The 20,906-nt window shown below is 32.8% G+C and overlaps 1 long non-coding RNA gene across 6 annotated transcripts in view; it reads left to right on the forward strand.

Annotated features, from left to right (window-relative positions):
• The window catches only part of LOC143231946 (uncharacterized), a 36,046-nt gene extending 18,206 nt beyond the window's left edge, over positions 1 to 17,840 (forward strand). The window contains exons 1-3 of one of the 6 annotated variants that reach the window (XR_013017301.1): positions 12,252 to 12,673; positions 14,076 to 14,320; positions 17,550 to 17,840. This is a non-coding gene — a long non-coding RNA (uncharacterized LOC143231946). The other 5 variants (XR_013017302.1, XR_013017299.1, XR_013017303.1 and 2 more) reach the window with 5 other exon arrangements.
• Positions 17,841 to 20,906: the final 3,066 nt, after the last annotated feature.

Here is a 20,906-nt window from a genome sequence, read left to right on the forward strand (position 1 = left end):
GACCATGTGTAAGAAAATTAAAGCTGAAACGGAACTGGACCCTGCAACACGACAATGAACCAAAACATACCAGTAAATCCACCAAGAACTGACAGAAAACTAAGAAATGGAGAGCCCAGGAATGGTCGAGTCAAAGCCCAGATCTTAATCCCATTGAGATGCTGTGGGGTGACTTGAAACGGGCTGTACATGCAAGAAACCCCTCAAATATCTTACAGCTGACAGAATTCTGCATTGAGAAGTGGGGCAAATTTTCTTCAGACTGATGTCAGAAACGAGTAAATGGCTACAAGAAGCGTCTCACTGCAGTTATTTGAGCCAAAGGGGGTAACACTAGCTATTAGGGGGTAGGGTGTCCTAACTTTTTCCTCAGTTCGAATATGCATATTTGTAGCATGACATTTACAGAAGATCTTGAAAGGTCTTTTCTTCAGTTTTAATTGTTTAGTTATATTCCAATCATCTCTCAGTATTGTTAAAATTGAGATTAAATATCTATATATCCAAAAATATTACAAATATCCACAGGCTTTCATAGGGTGTCCTAACTTTTTCACATGACTGTATATTCAGTTGTCTTTCGGATTCGAAAGACACACGGTTGTTAAACGTATATTCTTCGTAACAACTCTTAAATTCTTGATTTGTCCGATGCTTTCCTCGCTCACACTAACGTTGTTAATTTCTAAGATTTCTTCACCAGGATCAAGAATACCTCTGAACGAAATCAATGCTTCATAATCTTTCATCCTGGTCATGAACACTTCTGAACCTATTAAAACAATATATATATACAATATACACTTTGTAGTGATTTCTACATGTTAGTGCGTCTGTCCTTAAAATAAAATTCATCTGTGAATAGCTAAGTTGCTGTGTTCAACGATGTTAGCGAAGTTAGACACGAATACAAAATATCTTGATAAAAATATTGTCCATATAAGGAAACAAAATGCTTGAAGGCTTAGATCGCGTTAACCAATTAAAATCCTTCTTCCATTAAATTATCTTTTTCTCGTTGATGATCCGACAGTTGCGATTGGTGAAACTGCTTTTTTTCTTATTACTCTTTATCATTTTCTATAGGTAAGTATTTCCTAAACTGGCAGTTCATTGTTTCTAACAATTAATTACAACAGTTATATTGAATATTGTTTAACTATTTTTGGCACAAAAAATAACAACGCATTACGGCTTTTGTTTTCTTCTTCTCTTTTCACAACATAAACAATCCTTTAAAGTAACAAGAAATCAGTGAAAGACTCGCTGAACGGCGACTTACAACTATGTAGACATAATTACACAATTCTGTTTCCAGGCTTTGTTATGTAACTGTTGGTAATACTACGTACCCTGAACAAATTGGCCCTTATTGACTGCGCTCAATTCGTATGTTTATTACCTGACTTGTCCCTCAAATTATAAACTTGTTCTTGGCTGTTAACTACAGGTGGGGAGACAACATATTAGGTCATATTGAATAATTTCTATGTTTTTCCTTGTTGAAACTGTTAAGTGGGTAGTTTGTGGGACTGTAGCAGGCTGAAAAGGACAATGGTCTTATTCAGTAATTAAGTTCCATCTTATTCATCAGTTTAAAACCTAGAACTGCTATGCGCAGTTATTCCATGGGTGGCTTTGAGTGAAGAATATGCTAAAACATAAAATATTCAATCTGTCATGACACTTCTGTGTAAATTTGTGTGTGCGCGCGTTTAATCTTATCAAAGGTCTATCTGCACTATGTTCACCCTAACTATTTGTAAACTTTATTTTTCAAACCTTTTTCAGCGCAAAATGAAAAACTAATAAAGTTTGTTTGTTTTTGAAATTCGCGCAAAGCTACACGAGGGCAATCTAAGCTCGGTGACCCTAATTTAGCAGTGTAAGACAAGAGGTAAGGCAGCTAGTTATCACCATCCACAGCCAACTCTTGAGCTATTCTTTTACTAACGAATAGTTGGATTGGTAGTTAGTTGTAACGCCCCAACCGTTGAAAGGGCAAACAAGTTTGGTGTGACGGGGATTCGAACTAGTGACCCTGGCATTACGAGTCGAGTGCGTTAACCACCAGGCCATGTCGGGCTCAAACTATTGAAGTGAAATTCAAAAAACGTTAAGATAAAATTGTTTCAGTTACGATGCAAAACTTGCTAGACTGAATAATTAAATTCAAAATACAATAACAGCAAATTCTACAGTAGGAAAATCATGACTTTAATAACTACATCATATCGACCTTTACTATGCATCATCATCACTAGTTCAAAATTGTTGTTATTGTAATTTTAAATTAACCGTCACTTTATTTTCTACCGGATTATGCCATGATAATTTTGTTTCTCCTATAACTAATTAACCTAAAAATAATATATTGAGCACATAGTCCTTTCATCTTTGTTTAAGTTTGCGCTCACGAAATACATTAATAATCTAGATGTTTAGCGAAGGGACCTCTGACGTGATTTGCATCAAGAGCAAGTAAAAACAAAATGAATAGTAACAAATATTTTTATTTCTTGTTTTTCAAGTTCATACGTCATGCTGTGTTGTATCCTATAGATTGTATAATTATTCTCGTGATACAAAATGCAATGTTAAGCGTCCATTAAGTGACAACATTTCAGTGTCTTATAACTAAGTTATAGACAGACAACATGCTACTATAAAGTAGTGGAAATGGTTAAAGCAGGTGATCTCTCCAGGTCATCTTTTACTGTAATAATAATAACAAAAGAAACGCTGTTCTGATACAAACAAGAAGCTGCTTACCTTTACAGTTCTTCAATTTCCACTTTGTTACGAAGAATCCGTAGGGCTTGTTCTTTGGTTTTAGGACGCTTACAACACGTGTGTCATTCGAGTCAATTCCAATGACACGACCACACGCGCAATCCGAAAGGAGTAAGCTCTCCATTTCTCCCTGTTCGGTGTTGTTAGGACTACAGTATGGTTTGGAGAGAAAAAATGATGTTAAAGCACATTTGTTGTTTTACTTTTATTCCAGCATGCATTAAAAAGGTAAGACATTTAATTAATGTCATGCCCCACGGATGTTAGTAAGAAACAAAAACCACGACATGGTTTTAAATAGAAGTCCAACAAAGTTGAATGATAAAGAAACTCAATACAATTTAATGTTTTCTGTAAAATGTATTTTAAGTTAGAAATCGTCGATTACCCCAAAATCATGTAAAAAACTGTTGCATTTTACACATCTAAAATTCACTCTTTCTTCAAACAGATCCTCACAGAGATTAAAAGTTAGCATTAATTTATACTTATTATATTCTACGTAGACGGGCCAACAGTGAACGATCTTCAGAGTGCAGGATTGCAATTCTCTGTGTCTAAAATACGAGCCACAATGCAACTAAATACAGTCGGTAATTTCGGTCGTGCTCGCGTTATAGTAATGACAGTCAGTCCCATTATTCGGCTTTACGAAATGGCTAAAGTTTCTTAATGCAATGAGTGGTTGGTCAGTTGTTTAGAAATAGGAATGTTAAGTGATTCTGACTTGCCATTTAGCCGTTGTGAGCATAGAATACCCATCAATTGAAAATATCGGTATCCAGCAGACCATGGCTTGTACACTCTTACACGGTGAGAATTTATGTATTAAAACTTTTTGTAAAGCGATACATTACGTTGAGTATATGTAGTATGAAAATACCGTATCCTATTTAAATCATAGAAACCTAGAACTTACGAGTCGTGACACCAAGAGGACTCTTCCTCGTCGTAAGGATCTTTTGTTCCTCTTCTTGTCTCTTCTTCGAATGGCTTGTAGACGTGGTGACAACTGAAAACGTTCTTCAAACCGTTCCAAATACGCTTTCTCAATGGCTTTCTGGGCACGGCAAAGTCACTGTAATAGAAGCAATACTTACATGTGATGAATACGTCATAGTATATTTACAGTTATTGTTCAGACAATATGACAGTGTGAACAGTATTTCAATAACTACTAAAACTGTCGTATACCAGTCAAACTGTGGAGTACTGGTATTATACGGAAGTCCTTGATAACAGTGGATTTAGCAGATGTAATGGAGTTGACATATTTTTCTCTACTTTTATTCACAAGTTACTATAATATCCACACTAAAGTTACTTAAAATGTAAAATGGTTGGGATTGTGTGTAGAGAGAAACAGTAGTTGATGTTCGTCAAATGATTATTAAATGTACTTGAATATTTATATCGTGGAATAGATAACGAATTATGGTTATTTCAGGGTCACATAAAACATATCTTACCAAATTTGTCTGCTTGAATCAAAAATACAATAATTAAGGGTCTAAAAGAAATTATAAGTGAAAACGACTCTACAAGACGTTGACGGCAAAGATGATATGACAGGTAGTGTTTAACTAGGTTTAGCCTAGGAGCAAAGGTGCAAAGTATTGAAGAAATATACATAGATTATACAAGTAACTATGAAACCTAATTATATCATTGGATTACATACTTTTCATTGCATTTCAAGTTAACAGTTTTTCTGCTTGATAACAGATTATAATCATCAATAGTACACATTCTTATAAAAACATAAGTTCACCATGGTGAGATAAAGACAAATGAGAACAACAGTACATGAACTGTTACGTATTTATCTTAAACCTTTTGTGTCCTATTTGATTAAGAAACTATATGAACATATTTTTTTTATAGTTTTAAAATGTTTATTCGATACTTAGTCAATGTGATTTGGTTTCTATTAAATTTTGCGCGAAACTATTCATAGGCTATAATACACTAACCAGCAAAAGAAAGACACCTAGTCAACACCAAACAACTTCAACTATTTGTTTACTCATTTTACGAAGGAATAGCGAAATTGACCGTCATATTTTAGTTTTTCTTTACAGCTAAATAGGTGTATATATTTGGTGTGATGGGAGTTCAAAACAGCGTTCCGCAAATTGTGAGTAGAGCGTCCTGGCAACCATTAAAGCTAGGAGTCATGATTTACTTGAGAATACATACCTTTTGGGTACGGAAATCTCCGGAGGAACTGATTTTTCTTGTTCATCACACATGATGTTACTGATTGCCGAAGATTCACCTAAAATAAGGTAAAAAAAATGCTGATTTCTATAAAACTAAATAATATCTAAACTAGCTTTGATTTGTTATCTAGTAAGGAATCTGCTGGATTAAATAATTAAATTCAAAAGACAATAACAGCAGCTTCTACACGAGGTAAATTATGACTTTAATAACTGCATCGTATCGTCCTTTGTATTATTTTAATTTTGCGCAAAGCTACACAAGGGCTATCTGCGCTAGCCGTCCCTAATTTAGCAGTGTAAGACTAGAGTGAAGGCAGCTAGTCATCACCACCCACCGCCAACTCTTGGGCTACTCTTTTACCAACGAATAGTAGGATTGACCCTCACATTATAACGCCCCCACGGCTGAAAGGGCAAGCATGTTTGGTGCGACGAGGATTCGAACCCGTAACCTACAGATTATGAGTCGAACGCCTTAATTCACCTGGCTAGGGCGAGTCTCGTCCTTTGGTGTAGCATCATCATCAGTTCAAACTGTTCGTTATTGTAATTTTAATTTAACGGTTAAATTATTTTCTGAGGGATCATCTCATGATATTTGCCTCAATAATTTTGTTTTCCCTATAATGAATTAAACTGAAAGTAATGAACTGAACATATCATCCCTTCATCTTTAGTTAGACTTGCACTCACGAACTATATTAATAAACTAGATGTTTGGTGAAGAGTTTTCTAACGTGTTTTGTTTCAAGAGCATATAAGAACTAAATGAAGGTTTAAAATATTTTTATTTCTTGTTTACAAGTTCGTATCTCACGCTGTTTTGTATCCTATAAATTATATAATTTTTCTCATGATTCATGGCAGGTACATGTTTTACTGATATCATGGCATTACAAATTGCAATGTTAAGCGTCCCTTATGTTACAACCTCTGGAGGAACTGATTTCTCTTAGAGCTCACAGAGGATGTCACTGATTGCCCTGAAATAATAAAAAATGTGGTATCCTGGTATCATGGTTGGTTTTGTCTGATTTTAAACCTGAAGAGAAAATATTTTAAAGCTGTTCTCATTAACAATTTGACTTCTGAGAAATTTTTAACTGATATCTTTATGAATTATTCCATGTTATACGAACACAGATATTTAAATACATGTATATAAGATAATAAGGGAACGATTATCTTTTGGTTTTAGGAGGAGAATACTAGAATCACAAACTCCTTATTATATTTTGTTACAACACTGTAACCGCAAAGAAGACTTAGAACTAAATTGCACTACATAGAAAATGTAGTACTATCCAGAGGTTTAGCCAAAATTATATAATAGGGTTTGTATTAACGTTAAAAAAAACCACACAATATATTATAATAACCCTAGCTGTTCTACCGACATACCATTTCATGCTCCTTCTAGTCTTACATTACTAAATTTGGGACGGATAGCGCAGATAGCCCTTGTGTAGCTTTGGTGAAAACATTTCTCTTACAATAAATTCAATTACAATAAAATACTCTTGTATTTGATCTTGTACATAAACCGTGTACTGCTTTGCTGAAGACCATATCTGAACAAGACAGACCAATACTCTTTCGAAAAATGTTGTACGTTCTCCCCAAACTAAATCATTTTATTGTGTTTATAGATTATTGTTTACCAACTCATTGTTATATTATCCTAAATTGTTTCTTTACTGATGCATCAGAAGAAATGTTTCTTGTGCTTTATGTTACAGGTTTAATTATTATTTTGTTTAACGTGTTGAAAATCAACAAATATCTTATCCTATATTTTAATCGACAAAATAACATAAAGCAGATTTTAGGTAATACAAAAAGCAACATACAGTTAATAGAAAATACTTAAATTTATAAATATGAGTTTCTACATGGAAGAAATTGTAATGGAGAAATAATACGTGATCTAAAATATCGTTTACATTAAGCATGTAGAAGACATTAAAATATTGAATATTTGGTCAGAGCAGAGTATTACAAGAGAAAAACATAATTTAAAATAGTGTGTTAGCCACGAAGTATTAGAGCCAGCGATATCTGGGAACAATTGGAAATAACAAAAAGTAAACAGATTTAATGAATCATGAAACAGAGACGCATGTCTTTGTAAGAATATGTTGAAACTTGTCATAATTGTTTAAAATCTAAAATACGCTTATTAGACACAGTAGGGGAATGTTTATAAATGTTAGAAGTGTAGGAACTCAACACGATGTACACATTCCCTACTTTGGTGTTTCGCATAGTATAATCAATAGAAGCATGTGAAGGTGATGTTTAAATCTAATGTTCGTTGAGATGTACATCTGTAGGATAAGAGTGGTGTAAATGATTTCACTTTTTTAATCCTTCATTACCCGATCGTGGTGTCGGTTATAAATTGGTGATTCCACTAAGTATGTGGAATTCATTGGCTCTGATGTGAGATTCGATTTTTGTCCTATTTTGTCTGTGTGTAGTCTATTCCAGTTGTCAGATTATTTTATATACTATCATAAGGTAACGATAGATCATTCTCACTTAGAATACAGTCCAATATATATTTTTATTTCTTTCCAATCCTTCTAAAGAAACATATCTGTTAGATCGCAACACGATGATGAACAAGATTTTCCTTTGTCTTCAATATGTGTGGCCTGTAATAATCATGGTTTGCTTTCAACGTTTTGAACCTCATTAACTAACTTTGGTTTGGTAAGTACCTGGTTAGGTGTACAGATATGTGTCAATTTTCTAATCCCAGAGTTTCTCTCATGATGATAATGAGCTTTACCCCTAAAACTATTACACCGGTTTTTTAAATGTTTTAGATGTAACAGTCAAAATGGAAATGTATACTGTAACGATTGTTCTCCATTAAATTACTTGAGACTACTCTTTGATTTATTACATACTGGTGGATATGATACTGGTAGTTGTACACGATCTGCACAAATTATACAATTATCGTCCTAATTGCGACATGAAGGTTGTTCAATTAAATGTTTGAACAAAACTCAAGTTGAGTTTGCTTTCGTGAAGATAAACCAACTGTTTCGTTTTTGACTAAGTCACCTGATTTTGTTTAGTGCTTGAAAAGAAACAAGAAGTTCAGTTTTAGAAAGTGGAAATTCATGATTTGAAATAAGTATTTTGATATCAAATATTTTCTCTGCAGATTTCTTTTCTCCGATTTTGAATTGAAATTGCTTGATAAATCATTTTGTGGTAGTTCTGGCAAAGACAATTAACTAAACTTAGGTTGTTTCATTAATTCCATACTTTCGATGCTTGTATTGAAGTTTTGCAATTGGTGTAAATTTGGTAAGTTGGAGGAAGAGGCGGTTTTGTTCATGGATGTAGTATATGATAAAATAAATGTTTTAGAAAAACATTTCACGAATTTTAAAAAATTTTGCTAATACTTTTAATACTAGACAAACAAAAATAGAGATATTTTACCTTTCACTTTGCAGCTTTCCTGGGCATCATTTGAGGTTTTAGGCTTCTTCCCAGTCATTCTTTTTTTGTTATCCTAGTGAAACAAATATATATATTTAACCAAATCTCTGTCTGTCTATAAAGGTAAGATAAAGCTACACAATTGGTTCTCTGCGTTCTGTCTATGACAGGTATCGAAACCAGATCTGTAATGTTGTAAGTCCGTATATATACCGTTTGTCAGTGGGAGTAATATCCAAACTATTGGGGCCTGGCATGGCCTAGCGCGTTAAGGCGTGCGCTTCGTAATCTGAGGGTCGCGGGTTCGCACCTGAGTCGCGCCAAACATGCTCGCCCTCCCAGCCGTGGGGGCGTTATAATGTGACGGTCAATCCCACTATTCGTTGGTAAAAGAGTAGCCCAAGAGTTGGCGGTGGGTGGTGATGACTAGCTGCCTTCTCTTTAGTCTTACACTACTAAATTAGGGACGGCTAGCACAGATAGCCCTCGAGTAGCTTTGTGCGAAATTCAAAAACAAACAAAAAACAATCCAAAATATCGAAAAGATTTTATTGTGGATATGAATAAGAAAATACTGTATTATATGTCTCTTATTTCTTTCTTTATCCGGTTTCGTAACTTTCACTGTTCAAGAAATAGCTACTCTGAGAATCTTCGATATTCGTTGTGAGCAGAGCAAAGATAACCAGTTGTGTAAATCTGTGCTTCATTTCAAAATATCAATCATTCAATTAACGTTTGTCGCCTTTTTAAATAGCTAGTAGTAAGAGAGCATAGAAACTGGTTACGTACAGCCACCAAGAACTGTGAAAAGTTTCTAAGACTGAAAGATATGAAAAAGTAAGTAAAAGTGTGAAGTTATAGCATAAATAAATTGCATTTTTGTTATAATAACAATAAAAGTATAATTAGAATAACATTTTAATTTAAAAAGGAAAATATACTAAGTGGCTATTGTTTAATAAATAGTTTATATATGGATTGTATGATGTGTGTATACATATGGCCAACATATGTATTTATTATAGATTGTTTATGTTTAGTTGAGAAAACGGTATATGCATGTTTTACTTTTGTCGCAGGTGTGTAGTAAAACGGCACGGTTTTGCCATGTGGTTAAAACACCCGAATCGTGATCTAAAAAGCGCGGGTGCGAATCTCCATCACATCAAAGAAGCTCGTTTTTTAAGCGGTGAGGTCATTGTTATGAGACTGTAAATCTCACTCTTCATTAGTGAAAGAGTATTCAAAGAGTTCTTAATATTTTTTTACAGCGACATTTAATGTAAATATTAATATGTATTTGTAATAAATCAACAATGATGTGCTGTTTCTAAAGTCTGCAGCTGGTGCAGCGGGAAGTATTCAGACCTACAACACCAAAATGAGGGTCTGAAATCTCCCTGATGGACTTAACAGATAACCCGATGTGGCTTTGTTGTATGGAAAACACATTTTTAGTGTTTAAGCTTGCTTCGGTAAGTATTAAAAACAGAACCACAGTTATTAAAATGTTAATATTATTTTTAGCGAAAATGAAATTTATGAATATAATTTACGTTCAATTCAAATTTAGAGCTGACTTCACTTTGTGATAACCGGAAAGAAAATCCGTTAACAACTTAGTCCAACAAAACTTGTAATGTAAGAATGTCCAGGTGGTGAGGGCGTTCGACCCTCTATTCGTTGGTAAAATAGTAACCAAGATTTTGACATGTGGTATTTCCCATAATGCACTTATTAATGTTTATCTCAATGTTTCGTTTGTGTTTATGGCATAAAATACGTAAATTTACTCTGAAACTTGATGCAACGAATAGCTGAATACAAGAGAAAAAGGAGGCTGATAAGAAAAAACATGGTGACAAAACAATATAATAACACAGATGGCCTTAACGTCTGTAATAAGTGAAGAGAGAACAGGCATGGAAGTGTTGGAAGTAGTATTCTTACAATACGAGATACACAGCTGTTAAAACATCCGAAGTAATGTTTCCAAAACAAAAGCTAAAGATACGGCACATCATGCGATAGAAAGTATGAACATCCAATTCAAATCCTTCCTAAGTTTCAGACACAACCGTTCTTTATTTACAGCTGTTAAAAAGTTAAGGACAACTATCAAGCAGTAGTTGTTACTCTTACGTAACATTCTGAACCGAAAAAACAACACCGATTAAGTTAGTTAAAATACCTGGTAGTTAACAGCTTGGAACGTGTTCAGCGACACATTGTGACTCGAACATTGGACCATCAATTAGTGACCCCAACGCTAGCCACTAAATAACACCTAGCACTTCTACCACGTATATTAATTTGTAAGTCTTGTAGAAATTTTGCCTAACTTTTATGACACGATGTAATTAGTACAGATGTTTTTCTTTTTATAATATTTCCTTCTATACTGAAATTCACAACAATCTCATTGCATATATTGCTTACTTCGCACATTATAATAAAACATATTCTTTCCATTTATTCCAAGTTGAGTTGTGCCTCTGTGTAAGGAAATTCAAATTCTTATTCGGCTTTTAATTACCGTCTTGTGTAAAATATACTTAAAAATAAACTAGCAAAAACACTTCGTTTCAGTAAAAGTTTTAACGTTGGAAAGATTCCAAATGCATTTCTTGTTTATCTAGAGTTTTCTCATTTCATTACTATAGACATATTTCTACAAAACAGATTATGCCCATCAAATTTTTACGTGAAAAGATGAAAAGAATAAAAACCAAAGTACGTCCATATTCACAACTTACAGCCATGATTATCCTTAACTTGTATCCACAAGAGCAGTTGATAGTGTTTTGAGGTACCAAATAAACTGAATAAAAAATTAAATAAAACTGTAAAAAGTGCCAACATAACCATCTTCATGAAAATATTAAAAAAAGGTGTTTTATTTGTGTTTGTACAGTAAGTTTTAACGACGAAAGGTAAAATTCTCCAATCTTTCGTTTTTCTGTTTAAGGAAAGTTTTACTTTTAAATTACAAGTAATTTTTACAAATCTAAATGATCAATTAGTTAAACGTTTTGAGTTTGAATGTCTTTATCACACCGCCACTAAATCACATTTATCAGTATTATATCTGCTTTATACTCACGGTCAACATCTTTGATTAATTTGAATATTTTGACCCAAATCAACACAAAAGACAAGAAACTATGTCTAAAAATTATGAAAAATTAGCCTCTCCAATCGTAATTAACAGAAGCAGTGACTCAAGGTTTTTCGGTTGAAAACAAGTGGTGTACAAGGAACTAACTGCTTATTATATCGTTTCTGGTTATAATGGTATATATTTTTTACATTTTAAAGAAATAAAATAGATTTTTCATACATTTGAGTTTGGGTTTTGACAACAAATATAATTAAGCAAAAAAAAATACTTCTTAATGATAATTCTGTCATAATATCTTACTTTCTGTTTATAAGATGAAATATCAATATTTGTCAGGCTTCCCAGTACTTAACTAAATTTTTGAAATTCTTTTCCTAACATTAACGTTGCTAAGATACTCTTGCAGTAGAATCATTATTGGTTGAATTCTCCAAAGTAGCTGTCCAATCAGAGTCGTAGAAAATATTCATGTATCAATACATATATGTTATTCCTTTTTTAATAATTGTTTTCCCGCAAGACATTAAAAGAAAAAATTGGAGATATTAACAAAAAATCAAGAGTTCGAATTCCCCCCGTATGTAGAATTTTTATATTGGAAATGTTGGAGGCAATGAAAAGAATTGCAGGCCATGGGAAAAACATTTGTATAAAGAGGGCAGCACTGAATGAGAAAATAATGTGCGAATTGTCACTTATTTGTCACCAATACAATTTGAGTGTATTTAAGCAAATTGGAAAATGGTTACGTTAAAATGAAATTCCTGTACCTTAAATTTGAAGACATTTCATGCTCATTAGTATAGTTTAGGGGAAATATTTTAGGTTTTCTGGCAATGTAGAAAATGGTTCAGTAAACCTTCACTAAAGTTTTTTTCCTTGAATCACGTGCGCATATTTGACACCATTTCCTAACGTTCTCTTCGGTAACTTTTTGTCTTTTTGGAGGGATCACTTCATTTGTATCTTCTTCAGGCAGTAATTCATCAGTAAGCAACTTCATAAATTCACGTCTTGCTCTTTTTTGGTACTTTGATGCGAATTCTGGATGGCGCTGGCGATAGAGAAGGTAAGCATTGTATGCGGCAGCATCAAGAATGTTATAAAATAGTGCCATTGGCCACCTTCTGGTCTTTCTTTTTTGTGGAAAAGAATCCAACTATTTGGTCTAGTGTATCGACTCCTCTTTTGGTGGAGTTATAGTGTGATATTATTTCAGGTTTTCCTGATTCATCATCAATTGAGGGCTCTCTATGCAACGTAGATAAGAATATTCTAGAATGCTCGAGAACATTTATAGAGTGTTCTAGAATGTTCTAGAACACAAAATTTCATATCAATATATTATTTGATTGTTTACCAGAAATGTAATTGAGTTTTTTAAACGGGGGTCAAAAATGACCCCCAATGTGGAAAACGTGAATTTCGACATTAGACAAGGGGTGTAATACCCCATTTGCATAAAATACATGTTAAACGTATTAGTATAGTATGTTATTAGTATAGATTAAATTAGGTACATTTTTAGGCCCGAAAGTCACACCTTTGATATTTCTATAACAACTTAAACACAAGTGGGCCCATTTTTGACCCCCCACCGTGTGTATGAGGGTTAAGGATCAAAATGTTTAGCTTTGTTACTTTAGTATTTGTTTTTGACCAGCATTTGGAGTGAAAGGTAAAATTCCATGAAACTGGTATAATTTAATGACAAGTAGTAAATTGAATGATAACTTGACTCATATTTATTTTAAGACTCAGAAATTTGTTACTTACGAAGGTTAAGATTCTTTTCTTTTGTTATATGTATATACATGGTTGTTATGAAATAAATTATGTGATATTAACTGCTATTATAGTGATTTTAATAGTTGTTGATGTTTTGAATGAGATATTAATATTTCAAAATTATTATGAAAGAAGCTCATTAAAATATCTAACATCTACTCATAACCCCATAAAATAAATAAAAATTGAGTTTTAAAACTAGTGTAAGGTCTGTTTTAAGACCTCTCTCACAGTTAAAAGAAGAAAAATATATGTGTGTGTATATAAATAAAATCTAGGCTAAATATTTTCACAAAATATTTTTATAATGTGAAATTATTTTTGAAATTTTGTTTTAATTTGACAGTTTCCTGGTCATAGCTGTCAGTTGATTTTATATTGGTGTTACAAATCAAATCATATACTATAAAATTAGTTTCTTTTTTGTGTTAGGATGTGCCTTAATATTTCATGTTAAATCTTGAAGAAAGTGTTAACTTTGTCTTTACTAACGTAATTTTAACATTTTTAATGTTTGTTCTCAGAAGGATAGGGGGTAAATGAAGTTAGTGCAGTTGATCTGGTATTATGGTTTTAAATAATATAATGCAAGATTAGTTTCCTGTTTGAGTTATTTTATTATATGCAGTATTACTGTTATTGTGCATAATGTGGTTGGTTCTGTTCTACATTTTCTACCTTAGAGCCAGGACTTATGGCCTCTTGCTTTTGTAACTTATATTCTCAACTTGTTGTGTCTTTGGAAGATATTGTTCAGCATTTCCAACAGCTTGCTTTTACTTGTTATTCAGATGAATGTACCTTCAGACTTCACCACCTTCACATCCTGAAATTTTTCTGTTTCCATACAAGATATCCAGATTTATGCAGCTTCTTGTCTGTGGTATCTTCATGTTGAATGTTGTTTTCTGAACAACAAGCTATATCAGTAACGTCACACTTATATGAAATATGACAAAGAATTATATTGACTAGATAAGATTTTTGAGGATTATATCTGTGCAGTATTGTTATGTGAAACCACAGTATTACATTGCTGTCACAATTTTGAATAGTGAGCAATTTTACTGAGGATTTCCATTTTATGTACTTCTGATTTGTTATACCTTGTTAAAAAAAACTTTTATCATGACTGGACTGTTACTCTTACTGTGTAAGAAAAACTTTTGAAGTATAAATAAGCAAGGTGGTCTTGTATTGAGTAATCAATGAACTTATTTTATCACCTTCACTTCAAAGCACTTGCTGTGGTGACCCAAAAATTGGTAGATAAAATACACACTTAATTTGTTTTACACAGTAACTTCCTGTTGTTGTTTTTCTCACTGCAAATAATTTTTATGAATCTCCACTTTTGGTATATGTAATTAGAATATATTAAAGAGTCAAAATTTGTAATTGTGTTTATTTCTCTTTACTGTTGTTACAGTGTTAAGTTGTATATTCTTCAATGAGTATATATGTGGTGAGTATAACAGCTCCACGGAATAAAGCACCTTTATCAATAAAATTCCACACTTATCAATATGTTAAGAATTTTCTGTTCATCTCAAAGTATAGGTTCTTATTTGTTAAGAAACTGTCATCCATTAAGAATACAATTAACCAACTGTTGTTTCTTTTATGGTTTATTTTTGTATTTGAAGACATTATTACACATTTCAAGTCTCATCATATGGTGCAAGACCATAAAAGGGTAAGAGCTACTAATAGAGAACAGCTTTAGAGATGAATAAAAGCAAAGTTTAGACATTACTGGATTAAGATTATCAACTAGTTACATGAGGAATAATTTATGCTTCCATGATAATATGATTTAAATATAACTTATGCAATGATGAACATCATAATTTAGTGGAAAGTTTAAAAGACATCAACATAAGTCACAGTCTTAGAAGTTTATTATAGTATTTTTAGATATTGTCTTCATTCCTGTAAATGTTTTCACATTAGGCCTATTTGTATGTGTAAATGTCAAAGTTCATGTTTTTTGACATTTTAGAGAGTACCATTCAATATAGTATTGTGTACTTGATGTCAGTTATTAAATACGTGTTTATTTTATACTTTATTACTGATTTAAAAACATTTCCTGGTAGGTGAAAGTAAGTAACAGATGCAATATAAATGATAGTATTTACAAAAATTTTGGGTGTGCATTTCAATGGCTGTTCAAATACAGTAAGGAGATTATACAATGACAAAAAAGAAACCTTATTTTTCACATGAGCATTGACTTGTACTTTGATATGTAAAGTCAAAACAGATATCATCAATTTGCAGACATATCTTTGTAACTCATTTATTTTTGGTGCATAACAGACTTTTATGTTCTTCTGAAAGCTTGCTATGTTTTTTGTACATACATATGGTATATTTTGAATTTTATTAAGTATTCCTTTTTCATTATCGGGTCAGTCAGTTGGACCAGTTCCATGCATGCTGGATTCAGTTGTATTTGATCACAAATTATGACAATTTTTTAGTGTATGAGAAGACATTATACAAGCCTTTTTATGTTTTAAGAGTGAACAATAGCAATAGCAAAATATCAAATTGGTCCAAATGTAACTCAAATCCATAAGTATTGAACATTATTGTTAAATGTAACATATTCAAGTAACACAAATAAATAAAAGAAGTTTTAATTTATGTAGAGACAAAATATACATAAATTAATTATAACCAAGAATATTGTTAGCGAAAATATTGTTGAGTAAATTGTTGGTCTTTTTTACATACAAGTAAATTTTTTTCTATATATTTTGGAATGAAAACAACAGGTATCCTTTATTCATATTTATGATTGGCCAACATTGTTGTTGTTTTTTTAACTTTTAGTCAATCTTTTATTCCCCTCGGTGTGGATTCCTGTACTTGGTGAGGGGACCTCTGAGGGAAGGTTCTGTTCTTTCAGTTTACCTTCTCTGAGATCTAAACATCTACTCACGTGTTTGCCGTGTGTGGCAACCCATGAAGGGGAGGAGAGGATACTGGTGGTTGAGGGGCCCAACCCTAACACACCACTTTAGCCTTGAATTCCTGTGGACGGGTTCGCTTGGGGTGGCCCCCCCTTGGGTCAATTGGCTTGCCCCCCTTAGGCTAGAGTCAACCAAGTACCAGTGTTGGAAGTTCTCAAAAGGTGTTGTGTACATTTTGTCTGATGCTGGCATTTGGGTATAGTGCTCATGAAACCCTGGCATTGCTGCAATGTCCTTGCTTGACATTGTAGTGCGTCTCCTCATATGGCTCTATGGTGGATGGGGTCAGAGGGCATCGAAATTTCCATTTTTCTTATGGATCCTCCAAAGAAAATTTCAAATAATAACGTGAAAAAACAGTCAATAGGTAAATGACCTCGTCTTGACTTTTCTGAGGAGCAATCTTCAACATCTGCACCACCTGTTGTACCTCATTTTTTTATCCTACATTCTCTTTTAGAGAAAACTTTAGGGCAAATGTTTCCCTTTTTTTATTCAGAAGGGACTGCCGGGACGTGCTGACTTTCCAAAGTCAGTGAGGAAACTTTGATCTGGTGACATATTGGTGGAAACATTGGAGATTCTCGCTGGTTTCTCCTCTCAAGGGGTTTTCTGCAGTGAGGCATATCTCCACTGGCAAAGATGGAGTTACATTCTTGACCAATATTCTCATTCTGACATTTACATCACCACGTGCACCTGCATCAAGGCAGGTTATATTAATTGCAGGGTATGGCCGTACATTCCAAAGCCTCTCCGATATTTCCAGTGTCACAGGTTTGGTCACTCAAAGACGTCATGTTATGGTTCCCTGAAATGTGCTCATTGAGGTGGCAAGGACCAGGATGCATATGAGTGTGAAATGGACCCACATTGTGTCAATTGTAATGGCTCTCATCCTTCCTACTCATAGATCCGAACCAGGACTGGAAAGGCCAACTTCAGGTGACTGACAGTAGTTCCTGTACTTACCTGTTAGTCTTCGTGGTGGGTTATTATAATTACCATTATGCTACAGAAAGTCATGACTTCATTTACTGTAATTTCTCTCTCAACTTTGTAGACTAGATGTTAACATTGGTTTTATGCTATATATGTTTTTAAACTCTGTTTTGTTTTACCTTCATTTCCATTTATGTGTTTTACTACATTTACTTTACTTTTACCTTTTTACAGGATGTTTGGCACAGATAGCCTAGCTGCTTTGTGCCATTAAATGCTAAATCAATCAACCAATCAATGTTTTATTAGTGAAGACTATGGAACAATACTGTAATTGTTTTTATATAAGAAGAATTTTCTCAACTAATGATCTGTTAATGTATCGTTTATATTTCCTGAATAAAACAGAAATACATACCAGGTTTACCTCATTTTTATTGAAAATTAGATTTTCGTTTTTTGACAAGTATATGTTATCTTTCAGCAAATTGTGAAGATTGTAGAAATATTAAACATTTCCATAATTACTTGTTTTTGCATTGAAATTATTTCACTTACATATATTTTAGTATGAAAAACAAAATGTTTGATACTCAAGAGAACCTTGTTTTTTGCAGTAATCTAGAGTGAGAAAACCAGCTAGCCTTGGTTTTATTAGCACTGACAACTGTGTTTTAATAATAAAATACCAATATTAATATGCAAACATAGACCTTATAATTAAAAATAAACACTAAGGTAGATTTTAAAATCAAAATTTAATCATTCTGATAAAACTTATTCTTAAGCAAATTGTTAAGATTGTAGAAAATGAAACTTCGAGTGAATTAGAAAAAGTTGCACTTAGTGTTGAAAAACAGTTGTCCTGTTGAAGAATCACTTTTTAACAGATCATCTACAGGAATAATTCAACAGATCCATAAAGTGAGTTCAGCTTAGTTTTAGAACAAGCATAGAATATCTGATCTGTACTGTTGTGCTCTAAAGTCCTCTCATGATTTGTAGAGACTCCAGTATACCAGAAATTCTTCCATTATCTCCAGATGTATTTTTATTTTACTTGAAGAAGAGGTTAAAACCATGAAGAAATATTGTTAGAACATCCATCCATGATCCTTCAGTACATACCCCACATTTTGCACCTTTAACTTGTGAATGTCATATAAATCAATGAGGGGTGTAGGAACACAAAATCCAATGCCAGATTTAGGTTAAAGATCCCTAAAACACCTGCTCCTAGACAACTATTTTACCTGATTTAACCTTGTGGTGCATTTTACCTCCTCTTAGTGATGGGGGGTGGGAGTGGCTATACTATATAGATAATTACTCTACTTGAGTTAACCAGAATCTTGCCCAAAACATTTTGTTTTGACATCTTCAAAACTGTGGGAGAGGTATGTGGACAGTGAACAAATTCACAAACACGTCTCCCAATGGAATAGCGGTATGTCTGCAGAATCACACTGCTAAATACCAGGTTTCAATATCCATGGTGGGCAGAGCACAGATAGTCTATTGTGTAGCTTTGTGCTTAATTCTAAACAAACAAACACATATGATAAATTAACAAAGGTACATTTCTCCATTTAATATTCCTAAGACATCCACATATTTTTCTGCAGATTTTTTTTTCACAGCTTTAGAATGACCTTACTTCTTGAAATTGTATGCTAATTCTGTAGTTGAGAGACAATTAAAGGGTTTTGGGCACCTACAGTTTTTCTTCTTTTTGCATTTCATATTTTTCAAATGCTATCATTTTTCCATTTGTATGAGCTTTGAAGAGAAAGAAATGTCTTGTTTTAGATTATCATGTGTGTTTATTGAATAGTCAGGTCCAAAGTCAGATATTTCCACCCATGTTTAATTTTTTTCTGTGAATGTCATGGTGTTTTAGTGAATTACATTTTAAATTTAATTGAACTACTTTCTTATCATGGTTTATGAATAAGTTTGTCATAGAAACATAGTTAATAATCCAAATTTTAGTAACACATCAGGTTTCAGTCCTTAACTTTACAAGGCAACATTAGTACGAGAATTGTGACTTTTCTTCTTGACATCCCTCTTCTCTAATGTGTTTACAATCCCTCCAAGAAATATTAAATATGAAATAAATTGCTTATGATATTAACAGTGTTCAGGCAAAGAATAATTTTTATAGCTTTCAATTTTATTTAGTTACAGTGCTACAAAATAGGAAATCCTATCCCACATTCACACTGACCCATCAAATCCTGTTTTTCAGAAGTGCCGTTGATTTTCTCTGTGTTTAATACAATATTTTTATATTCAATAGGAAGTGAAGGTTTTAATCTATCAAATGAGATAAATTGTTTTCTGTATTGAAAATTGTCTATTTTCACTGGAAATTCAAACTTTATTCCATTGTAACCATTTTAAGTTAGATTACATAAAATAAGAAATAATAAGTTTATATGAGGTATGCTTGCAAGCAACTCATAAGTAGTCTTATGTGATTCAGTTGGGTAATTTGATCTTCACATTTACCAAGTAAATTACAAATTTTATGGCGAGAATATCAGTTAAATATGATTCAAAAGAACAATAAAACTATAAGTATAAACAGATATATACTGTTGTACCTTTCAAGCTATTTAGAATAAAGAAATGTTTCATGTTACAATCTGAAGTTATTCTAGAAAGAAAAATGTAATATAAGTATATACTGATTTTTTTATTTGGCGGTCACAAGGTCAGTGAAATGGGACAACCTCATATAAAGTTACAGTAGAGAAAATGGCAGATAAAATATAATGTTTTACTGATGAAAACATTTCAAATTTTTTAGGAGATTTTAAGAGGTTATGGAAATGAAATTTCATATTTTCAGATAAGTGGAAGTACTTTCTAATTTTAACATAAAAATCATTTTGCACTCCGAGCAGCCAACGTTTTGACTCCATATGTTCATGGAGAAATACTTATTGAAAAGACTTCATTAAAAAATCTGTATTTTTGTCACAAAATGGTTCCTGATGACTACTGAAAGTTTTTTGATATTTAGTAGAGATGAACAAAACATATAAGTTATTGAATGGACACAATAAAGGTCAATTTGGGTGTCACAAACTTAGTTAACCCTTTCACTGTGGGCTTGATATAACATACACGAGTTCGTCTACACTCTTCCACGCATTAAGTGTTTGTGCTATAACCTTTTATATAGCATATGTATTTTTACAAAATTTGGTATACTTTTAGTAAAGATTACAGATTGTTTAATGAAATATTTTTACTAGAAATGTATTTGCGAAAATAGTGCCTGTTTCGTAACTAGTCTGAATGTAAAGGGATTTCATGTTAGGATTAAGAGAACTATTTTTCATCCTCAAAATCTCAAACATTATTTACATAATCTTTAAAACATCCTAAATACATTTCAAACATTTATTGATGAATTACATGTCAAGAGCCTTAACCACCTGGCAATGCCGGTCAATTGTTTCTTAAACATATGTCTTAACAGTAACAGTGTTAAAAAATAGAATACTGACATTTGGTACTGACTACTTATTTTCAAGCCACAAGTATAAATCCAGTGGTTAAGACTAGTTGGAGTAAAGT

This window comes from Tachypleus tridentatus, chromosome 11, assembly GCF_004210375.1.
Source record: "Tachypleus tridentatus isolate NWPU-2018 chromosome 11, ASM421037v1, whole genome shotgun sequence".
NCBI classification, from domain to species: Eukaryota; Metazoa; Arthropoda; class Merostomata; order Xiphosura; family Limulidae; genus Tachypleus; species Tachypleus tridentatus.